Genomic DNA, 17,702 nt, shown 5'->3' with positions numbered 1-17,702 from the left:
CCAACGCTCTATCCACTGCGCCACCGCCTGGTCAGGCCCCATCTTAGTTCTGATAGGAGCAAACGGGAGAGCAAGAGGCTTTGCCACACAAGCTGAAAGATGTGTGCATTGGAAGTTGTAGTCAGGGGTGTGCATCACTGGTCACACAGGCCCCACACTCAGAAGGGCTCCAGGTGCAAAAGGGTCCTGCATGTGGGGATTAGTGCTCTGTGGTCACTACCTTGACACTTATTCCCTTAATCGTGTTAAGAATTATTAAGGAGTTATTGAATAAGAAAATTATTTTTATAAATATTCTTTTTATAAAATTTTATTTATTGATTTTTAGAGAGGAGAGAGAGAGAGGGAGAGAGAGAGAGAGAAGGGGGCGGAGCAGGAAGCATCAACTCTTATTTGTGCCTTGACCAGGCAAGCCCAGGGTTTTGAATCAGTTACCTCAGTGTTCCAGATCGATGCTTTATCCACTGTGCCACCACAGGTCAGGGTGAAAAGAAAATTTTAAGGATAATTTCAAAATTCTTCATGTTATCTTTTATAGAATTGTACACCTGAAACCTGTATAATTTTATTAACTAATGTCACCCCAATAAATTCAATTAAAAAATAATCTTATCTTTGGAGTTATGTTTCCTAAGTGAAGTCTGATGGGACAATGAAGCAGGGCTTGGAGCCACACTCATGCTTGCTCTGCCTCTCACTGCCTTCTTGTCTCCCTGGGATGGGTCCCCGCTCCCTCGCTGCCCCAGCCCCACCTGGCTTCCCCTCCCTGCCCCTACACCACACTGCTGCCACATTACACCCCTACTTGGGGCCTGACTGTAAGAATTGTGGCTGAGCATGAGTACCCTCCTGCAGTCTTGGGGAGAGGCATGGTGGCAGCTGTCCCTGTCCTGGGCAGGCAGTGCCACAATGCATTTGGCAGGTAGCAGTAGAGGTGAGCCTCTCACCCATCCCTGGTCCGGGTACTGAGCATGTCCTGGCACGGAGGGGCCCTCCCATCCATCATGGGATCTGCCTGGAGCGTGGCATGTCAGTGTGTGTATGCAGTCAGTGGTCTGGCCACCACACCCTACTGCCTGTGAGGCACTCATCCTACAAGTATCCCTGGGCCCAAGGAAGCATAACATTGAATAACGAATAAGAAATGCCATGAGAGGCTCTGATTAGGCGGTGGTGCATTGGATAGAGTGTCAGCCCAAAAAGCAGAGGACCCAGGTTCGAAACCCTGAGGTCGCTGGCTCATCTGGCTTGAGCTGTGGGCTTACCAGCTTGAGTGCAGTGTCACTGGCTTGAGCCCTAAGGTTGCTGGCTTGAGTTCAAGGTCACTGGCTTGAGCAAGGAGTCACTGGGTTGACTGTAGCCCCCCAATCAAGGCACATATGAAAAAGCAATCAATAAACCACTAAGATACTGCAATGAAGAATTGATGCTTCTCATCTCTCTTCCTTCCTGTCTGTCTGTCCCTATCTGTCTCTCTCACTAAACAAACAAACAAACAAACAAACAAAAAACCAAACAAAAAATACCACGAGAGCATGAGAGAGACCATGGAAAAGAGAAAAAAGTTTCATATTTTAGTGCCTTTAATGTCACTTTCTTCTGCTTTTTGAACAAGGGAGCCTGTATTTTCATTTTGCACAGCATTTATAAGTTAGTGAGCTAGCCCTGGCTGCAGCGGAACGAGCTTTTTTGTCTGTATGGTATCTCAAGCAACTGGCCCTTATTAAAGATGACTTACCAAGTTTTTAGAGGTACAGATGAACTTCTCTGGGCTGGGAGTCACACAGGTAGCCATTGACAACCTGAGAATGAGCGAGAATAGATATTTGCTGAATGACTTGATAGATAAGTGAATAAGTGCATACAACAACAGACTAAGAAAAACCACAAGGCTTAAATGTATGATGGGCTCAAAAATATGATCCTCCTAGGGTTATTTGCTTTAGGACAAAAGGCAAAGGCTAAGTAAGAAAAATTTGTGGTATAGGGAGCTCTTGAGGGTTTTAGGGTGAGGGTAGCTTCCAAACCGCCTTGCAGGGGCTGCTGTGGGCAGTCCAGTCTCTTCTGCCATCAGTCTTTTTTTTCTAGCACAACTCCCACTCACTGCGTTCACACTGATGTCTAGAAGATGTTCACACTATATAGGATCTTTGTAATAAGGAAAGACAGAAGCCTTGATAGAGAATTCCTCCTCCTGGGAGAAAATACCTGCACATTATGAACCTCTGTTAATTTGTCTCCAAAAGCTGCAATAATTCCAAGTTGCTCGGGGCTCAGAGAATGTGGCTGATATTTAATCAGACTGTTCCACTGCATTCAGTGTGTCCACACTCCCTTCCTCCCTGCCTGTCAGTGCCCCTGCTGCTGGTCTCCACCTTCTCCTTGAAGCCCTGACTGCTCCAGCACTCTCTTCTGAACTCACACAGTACGGACCGGGACTCCATCTTTTCTAGGTGTGCTGTTGCCATGTGAGCTTTCGATGCTTGTTGTCTCTTTGAGGCCAAGGACTGCATTGTTCTCTTCTCTCTAATTGCTCTGAAGGCCAAGCACAGGCCTGGGCATCAACTACTTTGACTTTGCTCCAGCCACTTAGTCATCCCTGATGTTCCTCTATCACCTGGATCCGTGCCCACCACAGGGCCTTTGCACTTGCTCTCTCTTTGCCTTAAAAGCCCTTCCCTCAGCTATCTTCAGGGCTTGATCCCTCCTCTCTTTCAGGTCTTTGCTTAAATGTCACCACATCAATGAATCACTTCCAGACCACCCTGCTGAACATGTTAAACCTTCTCTTACTCCCTTCACCCCATCCCATTCTCCAACTTAATTTTTCTCCAGAATACTATCACAATCAGGCATTCTAAATAATATAAATATATTATTTATTTGCTTATTGTTTGCCTTTCCCCTATAGAAAAAAAACATTCCATAAGGATGGTGATTTCATCTATTTACTGATACATCTAGATCTTTCCCTGGTACACAGTAGAGGCTCAAACAATGTGTGTTGAATTCAACAAAGAACACATTCAACTGTTTCTTATTCATTTCAACTGAATTTCCACATGCCTGGTTTGTGGCTCTTGAAAGCTGCTTCCCTGTCAGGATCAGAGAGAATAAAGAAGTAACTTGGGTGTAAGGAATCATTTCTAACTAATAATCAATTCAATTGGCTAGTATCTCAGCTCCTGGAAAGTAATAAAAATGTGTAGGCAGTAGGAACACTGCACTTCCGTGCTCTAGGCCCTCTTAGCTCAGCAATTAGGGCCTGTTCTGGGAAGCCAGAGTCATATGTCCCCTTTCCATGTGGGCCATGACACTCAGCTCAGTTTTCCAGTCCAGCTAGGGTGCAGGGAAAACTGAGAAAATGTGGGCAAACCAAGAAAGGAGGAAGTTGTATCATTGCAAAGTTTTTCTCATTTGTTCCCTCCTTCAATAACTGTGTAACAATTCCCTGTTGGAACTGAGAAGGAATCAGGGAATGAGGAGGCCTGCTCTTGGCTGTTTGGTTTTTTTTTTAATTTTTCAAATTTATTGTTTTGAGAGAGAGAGAGAGGTATGAGGCGGAGAGAGAGAGAGAAACATCGATTTGTTGTTCCACTTATTTATTTATGCACTCATTGGCTGATTCTTGTATGTATCTCACTGGGGATGGAACCTGCAACCTTGGCATATCAGAATGACACTCTAAACAACTTAGCTACCCAGCCAGGGCTGCAGTTGGACAGTGGACAGGTGGGAAGAACTGTTCAATCAGGGGGATTCTCAGGACTCTTGCTGATAATATTGAGCTAGGCCTGTTTGCTCCTTTACTTGGGGACATGGGTGGCCTGACCAAACCATGCAGCTGCACAGGGAGGAGGGTAGAACCTAGGGAACCACAGAGGAAGGGAGCCAGACCTAGATGAAAGCAACCCTGACAGGCAAAACCCTTTGTGTGCTTTTTAGGGCACTGAGGGATGAAAATGTAGTCTAACACAGGGGTCGGGAACCTATGGCTTGCGAGCCAGATGTGGCTCTTTTGATGGCTGCATCTGGCTCACAGACAAATCTTTAATAAAAAAATAATAATGCTAAAAATATAAAACATTCTCATGTATTACAATCTATTCATTTCCTACCACTCATGTTCATGGTTGCAGGTGCTGGAGCCAATCACAGCGGTCCTCTGGGACAACACCACATTTTTATTGGATAATACATAACATACATGGGTCGTTGTATGGCTCTCATGGAATTACATTTAAAAATATATGATGTTCATGGCTCTCTCAGCCAAAAAGGTTCCCAACCCCTGGTCTAACACAAAAAAACTAAGATGTTCGTTATTCTTATCATTTGAAGTATAAAAAACATATGGAGCCTGACCTGTGGTGGTGCAGTGGATAAAGTGTTCACCTGGAATGCTGAGGTCTCTAGATCAAAATCCCAGGCAGCCTGACCTGTGGTGGCACAGTGGATAAAGCATCAATCTGGAATGCTGAGGCCGCAGGTTCAAAACCCTGGACTTACCTGGTCAAGGCACATATGGTAGTTGATGCTTCTTGCTCCCTCCTTCTCTCTCTCTCTCCTCTCTAAAAAATGAATAAAGACTTTAAAAAAAACTTTAAAAACAAACAAACCCAGACTTGCCCAGTCAAAGCATATACGAGAAGCAACTACTACAAGTTGATGCTTCCTGCTCCTCCCCACCCTCCTTGCCTCTCTCTCAAATCAATAAATAAAATCTTCTAAAAAGTTTAAAAAAAAGAAATATGGAAATTCCTTTGCTTACAAACTTTCAACTTCCAGTTACGCCAGATACCATAAGCTCTAAGCAAGAACAAAAGTACATACCTCCAGAGGCGGATTTAAGGGTGGGCGCACTGGGAGCACACCCTGGGCCCGACTTCTGAAGGGCCCCACAAAACTCCAACTTTACCCTTTTTTCTAATGACACCAAGTTTGGTTTCATATGTACAACTTTAACATTCATAGTACATCATATTTTTTATTTATTTTAAAATATGGTTAACATGTATTTTTATTCCCTCCCCCACTCTTTTTTTAAGGGGCCCAATATTTATTTTATTTTATTTTTTGTATTTTTCTGAAGTTGGAAATGGGGAGGCAGTCAGACAGACTCCTGCATGTGCCCAACCGGGGTCCACCCGGCATGCCCACCAGGGGTGATGCTCTGCCCATCTGGGGCGTCACTCTGCCGCAACCAGAGCCATTCTAGCACCTGAGGCAGAGGCCAAGGAGCCATCCCCAGTGCCCAGGCCAACCTTGCTCCAATGGAGCCTTGGCTGCGGGAGGGGAAGAGAGAGAGAGGGGAAGGAGAGGAGGAGGGGTGGAGAAGCAGATGGGCGCTTCTCCTGTGTGCCCTGGCTGGGAATTGAACCGGGACTCCTGCACGCCAGGAGCCAACCAGGATCCAACCATTGAGCCAACCGGCCAGGGCCCAATATTTTCTTCTGCACACAGAGCCTCAACCGACCTTAATCTGCCTCTGCTGACCTTTGCCCGACTCTCTGGAGTAGGTTGCTAACATCAGGAGTGTGGAGTTGGGAACTAGCTGGCATTTTCAGCTTGTTCCTGAGTCCAGGACTGTGCGTCTTGTCATCTCATGCTAAAGCCTGGATGGGCTGACTCACCTAAGAGCCGGCTGGGACTTTTTCTTGCAGGAAAGAAAGTCATCGAGGCATGTGTACACCCTGGTGCCCTGCACTCCTGTAATCACATGAGAGACAAATGCTGCCGTGTTGTCTTAACAGGTGTATCTGCGTGAGTAAAAGGGGTTTCAGTGTCCTGAAAAAGGAACACTGGTGTAGACCAAGTTTCCTTTAAACAAACAAACCAAAACACCTGGCCTCTGAATAGCAAGTGCTTCTTCCAGGTTCTCAGCTTCCAAGCTCACTTCCTGGCTCAGCTGTGGCAGATGATTGCTGAGAACCCGGAAGCAATTCCTCATTTGCAAGTCAGTGAGCAAATTTTTAGATGAAAAAGAAGCTCAGCCTGACCAGGTAGTGGCGCAGCGGATAGAGCGTCGGACTGGGATGCAGAAGACCTAGGTTCAAGACACCGAGGTCGCCAGCTTGTGCGTGGGCTCATCTGGTTTGAGCAAAGCTCACCAGCTTGAGCCCAAGGTCGCTGACTCGAGCAAGGGGTTACTCGGTCTGCTGAAGGCCCGCGGTCAAGGCACATATGAGAAAGCAATCAATGAACAACTAAGGTGTTGCAACAAAAAACTGATGACTGATGCGTCTCATCTCTCTCCATTCCTGTCTGTCTGTCCCTATCTATCCCTCTCTCTGACTCTCTCTCTGTCTCACAAAATAAAAAAAAAATAAAAAAAAAAAAAACCTACAAAAAAAAAAAAAAGAAGCTCTGTGAAAACCCTTCTTCTTTCTGCTTATCATTCTGGATGTTTATCATTCCAAGAACTTTCTGGGAGAAGCCAATGGCTTTCTGGTCCCTAAAGGCAGACCTGGGAAGGCCTTGAAGATTGGAGAAAGAAGCAGAGTGCATATGGCTTTGGACTTGGCACAGGCAGCTGTGACCTGGCAAACTGGGGATGGGAGAAAAGCTAATATAACAATCGTGTGTCGGGAGCCGACCCACAACTGCTGGCTGACAAGGTCACAGCAGGAGAAGACCCACAACTGCTGGCTGACAAGGTCACAGCAGAAGAAGACCAAAAACTGCTGATTGACAAAGTCACAGCAGAGAAGACCAATGGCTGCGGGGTGACAAAGTCACTGCAGTGAAGACCAATGGCTGTGGGGTGACAAAGTCACCACAAAGGATAGGCACAATGATACTCCCCCCTTTGACTTTTTGAATTAATCTGGCCTTATATCCCCCCTTTTCTGGGTGTGTGCTATTATTTGTGGCACAGGGATAATAGTACCGTGCTTTCCCTGTAGATTCGTAGTGATTTCTTTGGAAATGAGACAGAGGGTGTGAGTTCCACAGAAAAGCCTGTAAGCCCCTTAAACTGGGCTCATAGACATAAAGAGGCTGGCTATGATATCCCTCGTAAAGGGTTAAGTTTGTAGGAGAATTCCTTCTTAATCATGTTAAAAAGAATTGAGACTTAGGAGGCAGTGGCTGTGCACAAAGCACCCTTAGGCCTTCACTTAACATTTTCCTCCCTAGCCTTTTCATGTGATAAGTAGAGAAACATTCCTTTCTTCTTTGATTTGCAAATAGTGGTATATTCTGAGAAGATTAGAGTCAGAACTTAACTAGTGTTTAAATATAATAAATAAGTAATATTTGACTAGACAATAGTATCTTAGGTAAGGTATAGTAGAATGGCCCATTGTGTGGCCTAGAATGAGAGCGTAGTCAGCAAGAAAAGAATGTTCTACTAAGAGAATTGTCTTTTGACTTAAAGGCAATTGCTAGGCTTTCTCAATGAGATGTTCTCATGAGATTTAAAAATGTAGGGAAATCCATGGAATGTCTTGTGTTGCCGCTGGGCTATCTTGCAAATGCACTCTGCATATCTTTGGGTGAAAGCTATTCTTAATGTTATGTTAATTTCTTTAGAGGCAAGCCTTTTAGAACTAATACTCTAAAAGCTTTTACTGATGTTGTTATCACTATTTAAGTTATTTTGTATTTTGAATGATTTGCTACCTGGTTTGTGACTCATAGATGTAAATTAACTGTTATCCAGAAACATGAAAACATAGTGAAACAAAAGTAATAATTAACATCATGTGATTGTAACTCGGTGTGCGTGTATAAAAAGGGAGCTATACTAGCATTTGGGAGAGATGCCTGGCAGTAAATGCTAACCGGAGAATAAAGAGAAAGAAAAGAATTCGGCTCTCTCACTACGTTTTCGCTGACGCCGTCTCCTCCTGTGGGACCCCTGGATCCCCCCCGCCGGGGCTGGACCCCGGCAATCGTGGCTCTCCTTCACTGAGTGTCCATATGTGCCATGTGCGGCTCTATGTGCCTTCTATTTAACCTTCACTATTGTAATGCTGGTGGTTGAGGCCAGGCAGGTCCACATTGGATTCAGGCAGATGGTAGAGGAACTGCAGAGCTGCAAAGCGTTGTTCCATTACCGTTTAATGGAGTCTTGCAACAGCAGATGAGCAAACGGAAAACCTCTTCTCAAGGCAGCAAGTGAGCAAATAGCAAAAACAACCCCTCACAGTGGTGGGCAGGCAATTCACAATCCACCATTCACTGCCCTGAGAGCAAGCACCTGTAGCCTTACATAGACTATACATGGCGTGGCCATGTGCTCACACCCTTATCAGGCAAAGTGCTTGCAGCCATTAAAACAGCGAGCAAGCCTAACACAGCTGTTTTCCCCAAAACTATTAATACATATATATTATCGATATGGAAACACAAGCACAAGAGAACATAAGCTCATACACAGCTAGAAAGTGGCATAACCAGTACTGAAGTCCTCCAGTCTGATTTGAGAATCCGAGCTTTCAATGCCAAAGCAAAGCCCGTCCCCAAGGACACTGTTGTGGCCAGGAGTCCAGTCAGTGGGAAAGTAAGGGAAAACAGAATGTCACTGGTGGTTTGCAGAGGGCTTTCTGGTTCATTTACTCAGGAGAATTTGGGGTTTTACTGACCAGTAAGGTCTCCTCAAATTAAGTACTACTTGCTTTTTCATTTTGTCAAGTAAAAATATTTAAAAAAATCTTCTCAACATTACTTAATAACATAAAATAAAGTAAATGTAATTTCAATGTGAAAAAGGACACACTCTCCGAATAAAGGCCAATACTCAAAGTTTAATAAACCTGCCTTTGTAAAAGTCTCCTTTCATTGTCTTTATTTTCCTCTTCTCACTGTGGGCTGGTGGGAATGTTCCCATGGGTGACTCCTGTCTTAGGACCATTATCTGGGACCACCTCAGGGCCTCTTTTGATCCTCATATATCCTTTTAATTTTTTTTTTTTATTTATTCATTTTTTTTTTAGAGAGGAGAGAGAGAGGGAGAGAGAGACAGAGACGGGGGGAGGAGCTGGAAGCATCAACTCCCGTATGTGCCTTGACCAGGCAAGCCCAGGGTTTCGAACTGGCGACCTTAGCATTTCCAGGTCGACGCTTTATCCACTGCGCCACCACAGGTCAGGCCCTCATATATCCTTTTCAAGGCAGACAGTGGAAGTCTTGTTAACCCATAATTTCTTTTATTTTATTTATTCATTTTTAGAGAGGAGAGAGACAGAGGGAGGAGCTGGAAGCATCAACTCCCATATGTGCCTTGACCAGGCAAGCCCAGGGTTTCGAACCGGCGACCTCAGCATTTCCAGGTCAGCGCTTTATCCACTGCGCCACCACAGGTCAGGCGTTAACCCATAATTTATTAATCAAGAAACCAAACCCCGAGAAGTCAAGAAATTTGTTTAAGGACACACAGGTTTAAAAATGGCAGGGTGCAGGGCAGCTGTGTTAGGTTTGCTCACTGGTATACTAGCTGCCAGCATTTTGCTTATTTAGTGCATAAGCACCTGGCAGAGGCACGTGTACATAGCCTATATAAGGCTATGCGTGCTTGCACTCAAGACGAATAGGGGATTGTGGATGGCAGATTGCCTGCCTGCTACTGTGAGGGGCCATTCTTGCTATTTGTTTGCCTGAAAAGTGGTTTTTCCACTGTTTGTCCACTGTTGTGAGGCTTTATTAAATGGAATGGCCCCAACATAAACCTCATACCGAAACCTAGCAAGGATGGCACAAAGAAAGAAAACTACAGACCAATAACTATAATGAATACAGATGCTAAAATACTAAACAAAATACTGGCAAATCAAATACAACAACATATTAAAAAAATAATACATCATGATCAAGTGGGATTCATCCCAGAATCTCAAGGATGGTTCAACATACGTAAAACGGTTAACGTAATACACCATATCAACAAAACAAAGAACAAAAACCACATGATCTTATTAATAGATGCAGAAAAGGCTTTTGATAAAATACAACACAATTTTATGTTTAAGACTCTCAACAAAATGGGTATAGAAGGAAAATATCTCAACATGATAAAGGCCATATATGATAAACCATTAGCCAACATCATATTAAATGGCATAAAACTGAGGACTTTCCACCTTAAATCAGGAACAAGACAGGGTTGTCCACTCTCTCCACTCTTTTTAACGTGGTGCTAGAAGTTCTGACCAGAGCCATCAGACAAGACAAAGAAATAAAAGGCATCCATATCGGAAAAGAAGAAGTAAAGGTATCACTTTTTGCTGATAATATGATCCTATACATCGAAAACCCGAAGTACTCCACAAAAAGATTACTAGAAACAATAAACCAATACAGTAAGGTTGCAGGATACAAAATTAACATACAAAAGTCCATAGCCTTTCTATATGCCAACAATGAAATATTAGAAAACGAACTCAAAAAAATAATCCCCTTCATGATTGCAACAAAAAAAATAAAATACCTAGGAATAAACATAACAAAGAATGTAAAGGACCTATATAACAAAACTACAAAGCATTGTTAAGAGAAATAGAAAAAGACACAATGAGATGGAAAAATATTCCTTGTTCTTGGATAGGAAGAATAAATATAATTAAAATGGCCATATTACCCAAAGCAATATATAAATTTAATGCAATTCCCATCAAAATTCCTATGACATTTTTTAAAGAAATGGAACAAAAAATCATCAGATTTATATGGAACTATAAAAAACCCTGAATAGGCCCTGGCTGGTTGGCTCAGCGGTAGAGTGTCGGCCTGGCGTGCGGGGGACCTGGGTTTGATTCCTGGCCAGGGCACATGGGAGAAGTGCCCATTTGCTTCTCCACCCCCCCTCCTTCCTCTCTGTCTCTCTTTTCCCCTCCCGCAGCCGAGGCTCCATTGGAGCAAAGATGGCCTGGGCGCTGGGGATGGCTCCTTGGCCTCTGCCCCAGGTGCTAGAGTGGCTCTGGTCTGGGCAGAGCGACGCCCCGGAGGGGCAGAGCATCGCCCCCTGGTGGGCAGAGCGTAGCCCCTGGTGGGCGTGCCAGGTGGATCCCGGTCGGGCGCATGCGGGAGTCTGTCTGACTGTCTCTCTCCATTTCCGGCTTCGGAAAAATACAAAACAACAACAACAACAACAACAAAAAACACACCCCGAATAGCCAAAGCAATTCTAAGGAAAAAGAATGAAGCTGGGGGCATTACAATACCTGACTTTAAACTATATTATAGGGCCACGATAATCAAAACAGCATGGTATTGGCAGAAAAATAGACACTCAGACCAATGGAACAGAATAGAAAGCCCAGAAATAAAACCACATATATATGGTCAAATAATCTTTGATAAAGGGGCCAACAACACACAATGGAGAAAAGAAAGCCTCTTCAACAAATGGTGTTGGGAAAACTGGAAAGCCACATGCAAAAGAATGAAACTCGACTACAGCTTGTCCCCGTGTACTAAATTAATTCAAAATGGATCAAAGACCTAAATATAAGACCTGAAACAATAAAGTACATAGAAGAAGACATAGGTACTAAACTCATGGACCTGGGTTTTAAAGAACATTTTATGAACTTGACTCCAATGGCAAGAGAAGTGAAGGCAAAGATAAATGAATGGGACTACATCAGAATAAAAAGGTTTTGCTCAGCAAGAGAAACTGATATCAAAATAAACAGACAGCCAACTAAATGGGAAATGTTATTTTCAAACAACAGCTCAGATAAGGGCCTAATATCCAAAATTTACAAAGAACTCATAAAACTCAACAACAAACAAACAATCCAATAAAAAAATGGGAAGAGGACATGAACAGACACTTCTCCCAGGAAGAAATACAAATGGCCAACAGATATATGAAAAGATGCTCAGCTTCATTAGTTATTAGAGAAATGCAAATCAAAACTACAATGAGATACCACCTCACTCCTGTTAGATTAGCTATTATCAACAAGACGGGTAATAGCAAATGTTGGAGAGGCTGCGGAGAAAAGGGAACTCTCATTCACTGTTGGTGGAACTGTAAAGTAGTACAACCATTATGGAGGAAAGTATGGTGGTTCCTCAAAAAACTGAAAATAGAACTACCTTATGACCCAGCAATCCCTCTACTGGGTATATACCCCAAAACCTCAGAAACATTGATACGTAAAGACACATGTAGCCCCATATTCATTGCAGCACTGTTCACAGTGGCCAAGACATGGAAACAACCAAAAAGCCCTTCAATAGAAGACTGGATAAAGAAGATGTGGCACATATACACTATGGAATACTACTCAGCCATAAGAAATGATGACATCAGATTATTTACAGCAAAATGGTGGGATCTTGATAACATTATACGGAGTGAAATAAGTAAATCAGAAAAAAAAACAAGAACTACATGATTCCATACATTGGTGGAACATAAAAACGAGACTAAGAGACATGGACAAGAGTGTGGTGGTTACCAGGGGTGGGGGGAGGGAGGATGCGGGAGGGAAGGAGGGAGAGGGTTAGGGAGAGGGGGAGGGGCACAAAGAAAACTAGATAGAGGGTGACAGAGGACAATCTGACTCTGGGCTAGGGGTATGCAACATAATTTAATGACAAGATAACCTAGACATGTTTTTTTTGAATATATGTACCCTGATTTATTAATGTCATCCCATTAACATTAATAAAAATTTATTAAAAAAAATAAATGAAATGGCCCGATGATTTTTGGCTCTGCAGTTTCTCTGCCCTCTGCCTGAGTCCAGTGTAGACCTGCCTGGCCTCGGCCACCGGCATAACATCTGGCATGGTGGGCAGGATTCAGAGCAGGTTGGTATGGGACTGCCAACAACCTTGAGTGGTGGAATAGAGGAGTGGCTATTCCCAGGAGAACTCCTGTTGAGAACCATGGGCTGGATGTTTTTTACAATCCTGTGAGAAGAGACCAAGAGCTCTGTGTGAGAAGCTGCACCAGGTTGAAAGCTCTAGGATGAGCTGCAGACCGAGTGGCAACAATGGCATGAGCTGGAGTGAGTATTGGAGAAAGGAGGCTAACCAGGTTCAAGAGCTGCAGCGTGAGATGCACTTCCTCTGAGCACCAACAGTGCCTGGAACTTGAATAGTCTTTGGAGAAGGAGTTACAGGTTCGTGAGCCTCAGCTTGCCCTGGAAGTGGAATGTTGGCCCCGGCAGCTGTTGGAGAAACAACTGTGGGTTCAAGAGCGTCAGCTTCAGGCCAGGAGCTGGCAGCCACAGGAGCTGAAACAGTCATCAAAGCAGCACCTGCGCTGGCAGAGTGGCTCCGAGTTGGCGGAAGCAGGCGTTTCCAACTCCTCTTTTGAGGGGGAGGCTTGGGCTGAAACTGATATCCACAGACTCAGTGTCCAGCTGGTGGCTGCTCAGAAGATAAAAAGCCAGCAGCCAGCCTGACCTGTGGTGGCACAGTGGATAAAGCGTCAACCTGGAACACTGAGGTCGCTGGTTCGAAACCCTGAACTTGCCTGGTTCATATGGGAGTTGATGCTTCCTGCCTGTCCCCTCCCCTCTCTCTAGCCTGTCTCTCTATAAAATGAATAAATAAAATATAAAAAAATAAAAAGATTAAAAAAAAAAAGCCAGCAGCCAAGAGTCCCTCAGGGTCAGGCACAACCCCCACCATAGATAGTGGAGCACTGTGGTCCAACCTACACTCAAGCAGAGCTGACGGAGTTGGGGGTAAAATTCAGGCAGAAACCCACTGAGCCCCTAGCAGCCTGGTTGCTGTGGTTGTGGAACAGAGTGGGTGGATGGCATCATGCTCTCCAGAACAGAGATGGACCATAACGCTGTGAGGGCTGCTGCTCGTGCTGCCCACCTGACTAACAAGAGAAATGGGTCTGTAAAGGTTACCTGAACACAATGTGAGTCGATTTGATTACAGCTGGGGAAGATAGGGAGAAATTAGATGGCAAGCCCAATAAAGTCTTGTTGGAGATTTGGCAGCAACTTGAGTCAGAACGGAGAATCCAGCTGCTGAAAAAGGAGTGGAAGTGGGTGGCCCCAGCATCTGCCAGGAAAATGGCTGGTGTTTAGGTTGCATGGTTGCAAGATTACTTGTTGGAGACAGCTGTAGAAGAAGAGGATCTCCAATACCCATTATCTCAGTTTGAATAGGGGGAAGGCTGAAAGACCCATCCAACAAAGACAGGCGAGGGGCTGGAGAGCCCATGTAAAATTCGCAATCCACTGGTCCACTTCTAATGTGCAGCAGGTGTTGGCATTAGAAGGTAATAGGTGCTTTGCAGCAGCAGCAGCAGCAAAAACAACAGCTAAGAGAAGTGTCAAGGTGGCACAGGTCTTGAATGTGTTTGACTCTACCAGGTCCTGTGAGCTCAGACCTATGAGGGGTTTGGGTGGGGCTTGTGGCAATGGATAGCACACTTATGGAAAGGTGCTGAGGTCCATTAATAAAGAGCTATATGGCTAGTTGCCTGTAAAAGACCTTTACCTTGGTGATTTGCACAGACAACTTGGTGATTTGCACAGACAGGCTGTCTATCATGGACTGATCATTGAGTGATGTAATGGACTCTTGGACTGTGACCAGAGGGAGCACTGACTCCCTTGCTGGACATGCCACTTGTGGATAGTACTTACTATGAGAGACCTTGATGGGCGGGGCAGGGCACCTGTGCAGGCCCTCCTGCTCCAGAAAGCTGTTCTCATTCAGTTGCAGAGATACACCAAGGACATTTTCTTCAATGGACATAGCCCTAAACTATACAGGCGCTCCCACCTACCATGGGGTAGGGAGTTAGAGGTGGGCCTCTAGTTGACACACTGGGCAAAGTGCTCGGGGAGACATTGTAAGGGGCCCCTTTGTAGTTATTATAATTATTGTGTAGCTTTTGCTGTATGTATTCTGTTTGTTTCCTGCCATGTAGATTGTGAAGCGACCAATCCTAAAGGAGTGGAATGTTGGGAAAATAGCTGTGTTAGGCTTGCTTGCTGGTGTATTGGCTGCAAGCACGTGGCAGAGGCATGTGTGCATAGCCTATGTAAGGCTATGGATGCTTGTGCTCAGGGGGACTGTGGATTGCCTGCCCACCACTCTGAGAGGCCCCTTTGCTGTTTCTTTGCCTGAGAAGTGGTTTTCCCCTGCCCGTGTGCTCGCCCACCGTTACGAGACTCTTAAACGGGAATGGCCCAATGTTTTCTGGCTCCATAGTCTCTTTACTGTCTGCCTGAATCCAATGTGGACCTACCTGGCCGTGGCCACTGGCATTACAAGTATTTAGAAGTGTTTCCACTGGTAGGGCTCAGAATGGAATAGCTCAGCCTGCTGAGAGCTGATCTCTGGCTTCCAAAGGAGATGGGGAGCCCCTAGGGATAAGGAAGGAGCTTATTTTCTCTTCTATCCTCAGGCCTGGCCCAGAACAGGGCTGGGCACACAGGGCTAGCAAGAAATCCTTGCAGCTTAGAAGTGAGAGTTTGGTGTTGAATGCCAGTTTTTATTTAACAAGATTTTCCTGTGGAAAGAAAGAAGCGGGGTGGGAGGAATCTCACAAATTGATGTTACCGGGAGGAGGGAAAAAAAGGTCAGAATACAGAAAAGACTTGATGGAGGCAGCCTGGGCAGTGAGTGAAGGAGGGGTGCAGCAAGAGGGTGTGTGTGTGGGGGGGTGTTGTTGAGTGGCAGGGAGGCAGGAGCACTGAATGTAGCTTCCTGGCTACACTCCTGATTATGAATCCCTGCACCTAATGGCCTGGCCCTGCCTACTGCTCTAGTGTTATCTTTACCACTTTCAATTTCTGTGTGCCAAAGATGCCTCATGGGATCCTGAAAGGCAGAAACTGGGGGCCAAACCAAAAACATGAGGCTAGTGTATTCAAAGAGGAAAATTTCTTTTAAAAGTGCCTGAGTGGCCTGACCAGGCGGTGGCTCAGTGGATAGAGCGTCGGATTGGGATGCAGAAGACCCAGGTTCAAGACCCCGAGGTCGCAGGCTCATCTGGTTTGAGCAAAGCTCACCAGCTTGGACCCAAGGTCGTTAGGGTTTGCTCGGTCTGCTGAAGGCCCGCGGTCAGGGCACATATGAGAGATCAATCAATGAACAACTAAGGTGTCGCAACAAAAAACTGATTGATGCTTCTCATCTTTCTCCCTTCCCATCTGTCTCTGACTCTTTCTCTGTCTCTGTAAAAAGAAAATAATCATAAAAGTGCCTGAGTGCATGCAGGCTTGCAGGCTGAGACCGAAAAAGGGTGTCAGGCCCAAGGGAAAGATAGGGCAGGAGTTATATAGAATAATCAAAGGGCCTGGGGTAAAAGAGGCTGATGTTGCTGCATCTGCTGGTATAAGATGGTTTCCTCTGTTTGTGCATTAGAGTGTCACTACAGCTCCTGAAAATCTGTTTGTACCCTGGCTCAACCATCCCCTATCAGCAACTCGCTACAAGGGGGGTTTGGGCTGGGTTTCTAAGTAAGCCAGTTCTTCCTCCTCTGGGCCTGCATTGTCCTCAAGATGGCAGCTGGGTAGTCATTTTATCTATCAGATCCCACCTCAGGACCTTTGGACATGCTGTACCTGCTCCTGGAAATGCTCCTTCTCTCTTTCTTTAAAACCAGTACTTAACAATGCCTATTCATTCTTTGGTGACTTCCCTGACTCCTGTTTACCAGCTGGAGGGGTAGACAGCCCAGAGCCACATAAGCCCACCTCCAAAAGCAGTGAACATTTAAATGTATGCAATGTGCACAGAGCCTAAGGGCAGCAGCACCTCAAGCAGCAAAGTGCTCATGAGGCTCATGGGATCACCAAAGACTGCACATTATCTTGTCCTGGGTGGTGTCAGTATCTTGAACCTTTCCTTCATGTTTTTGTTATAGTCTGAAATTACGTATGCAGTGATTGGTTAATGTTCTTTTTCCACTAAATAGCCAGGTACCTGAGGTCAGGGCTTTGTTTTTGCTGACCATTGTACCTACTGCCTATCCAGAGGCCTGGATGATGCTCAGTACGCATTCTTTTTTTTTTTTTTTTTGTATTTTTCTGAAATTGGAAACGGGGAGAGACAGTCAGACAGACTCCTGCATGCGCCCTACCGGGATCCACCCGGCACGCCCACCAGGGGCGACGCTCTGCCCACCAGGGGGTGATGCTCTGCCCCTCTGGGGCATCGCTCTGCCCAGACCAGAGCCACTCTAGCGCCTGGGGCAGAGGCCAAGGAGCCATCCCTAGTGCCCGGGCCATCCTTGCTCCAATGGAGCCTTGGCTGCGGGAGGGGAAGAGAGAGACAGAGAGGAAGGAGGGGGTGGGGGTGGAGAAGCAAACGGGCGCTTCTCCTATGTGCCCTGGCTGGGAATCGAACCCACGTCCCCCGCACACCAGGCCGACGCTCTACCGCTGAGCCAACCGGCCAGGGCCTCAGTACGTATTTGTTGAATGGCTTAATTCCTTGTTTTGCTGCCTGGCTGTAAGGCCAGTGGCTGCCGCCATCGTGCACATGCAGGTTCGCATTGGATTCAGGCAGACGGTAAAGAAACAGTGGAGCAAAAAATGGTGGGCTATTTCTTTATTAAAGTCTTGCACCAGTGAATGAGCAAACACACAGGGAAGACTGCTTCCCCCTCATTCAGGGCTCGCAAAGCCCTGATGCATTCTCTGGTTCCTCCTGGAATCAAAGGCCCCAAAAAAGCATCAGTAGGGCTCCCAAAGCCCCCTCAGCACCCTGCATCTGCTCTGTTTCTGCTTTTCTGCAAAAACTTGCGGGAGCAACAAAAAACCCCT

Source organism: Saccopteryx bilineata, chromosome 3 (genome assembly GCF_036850765.1).
Source record: "Saccopteryx bilineata isolate mSacBil1 chromosome 3, mSacBil1_pri_phased_curated, whole genome shotgun sequence".
Lineage (NCBI taxonomy): Eukaryota > Metazoa > Chordata > Mammalia > Chiroptera > Emballonuridae > Saccopteryx > Saccopteryx bilineata.
The sequence above is the reverse complement of the archived record's forward strand: the minus strand, read 5'-3'. Positions refer to the sequence as shown.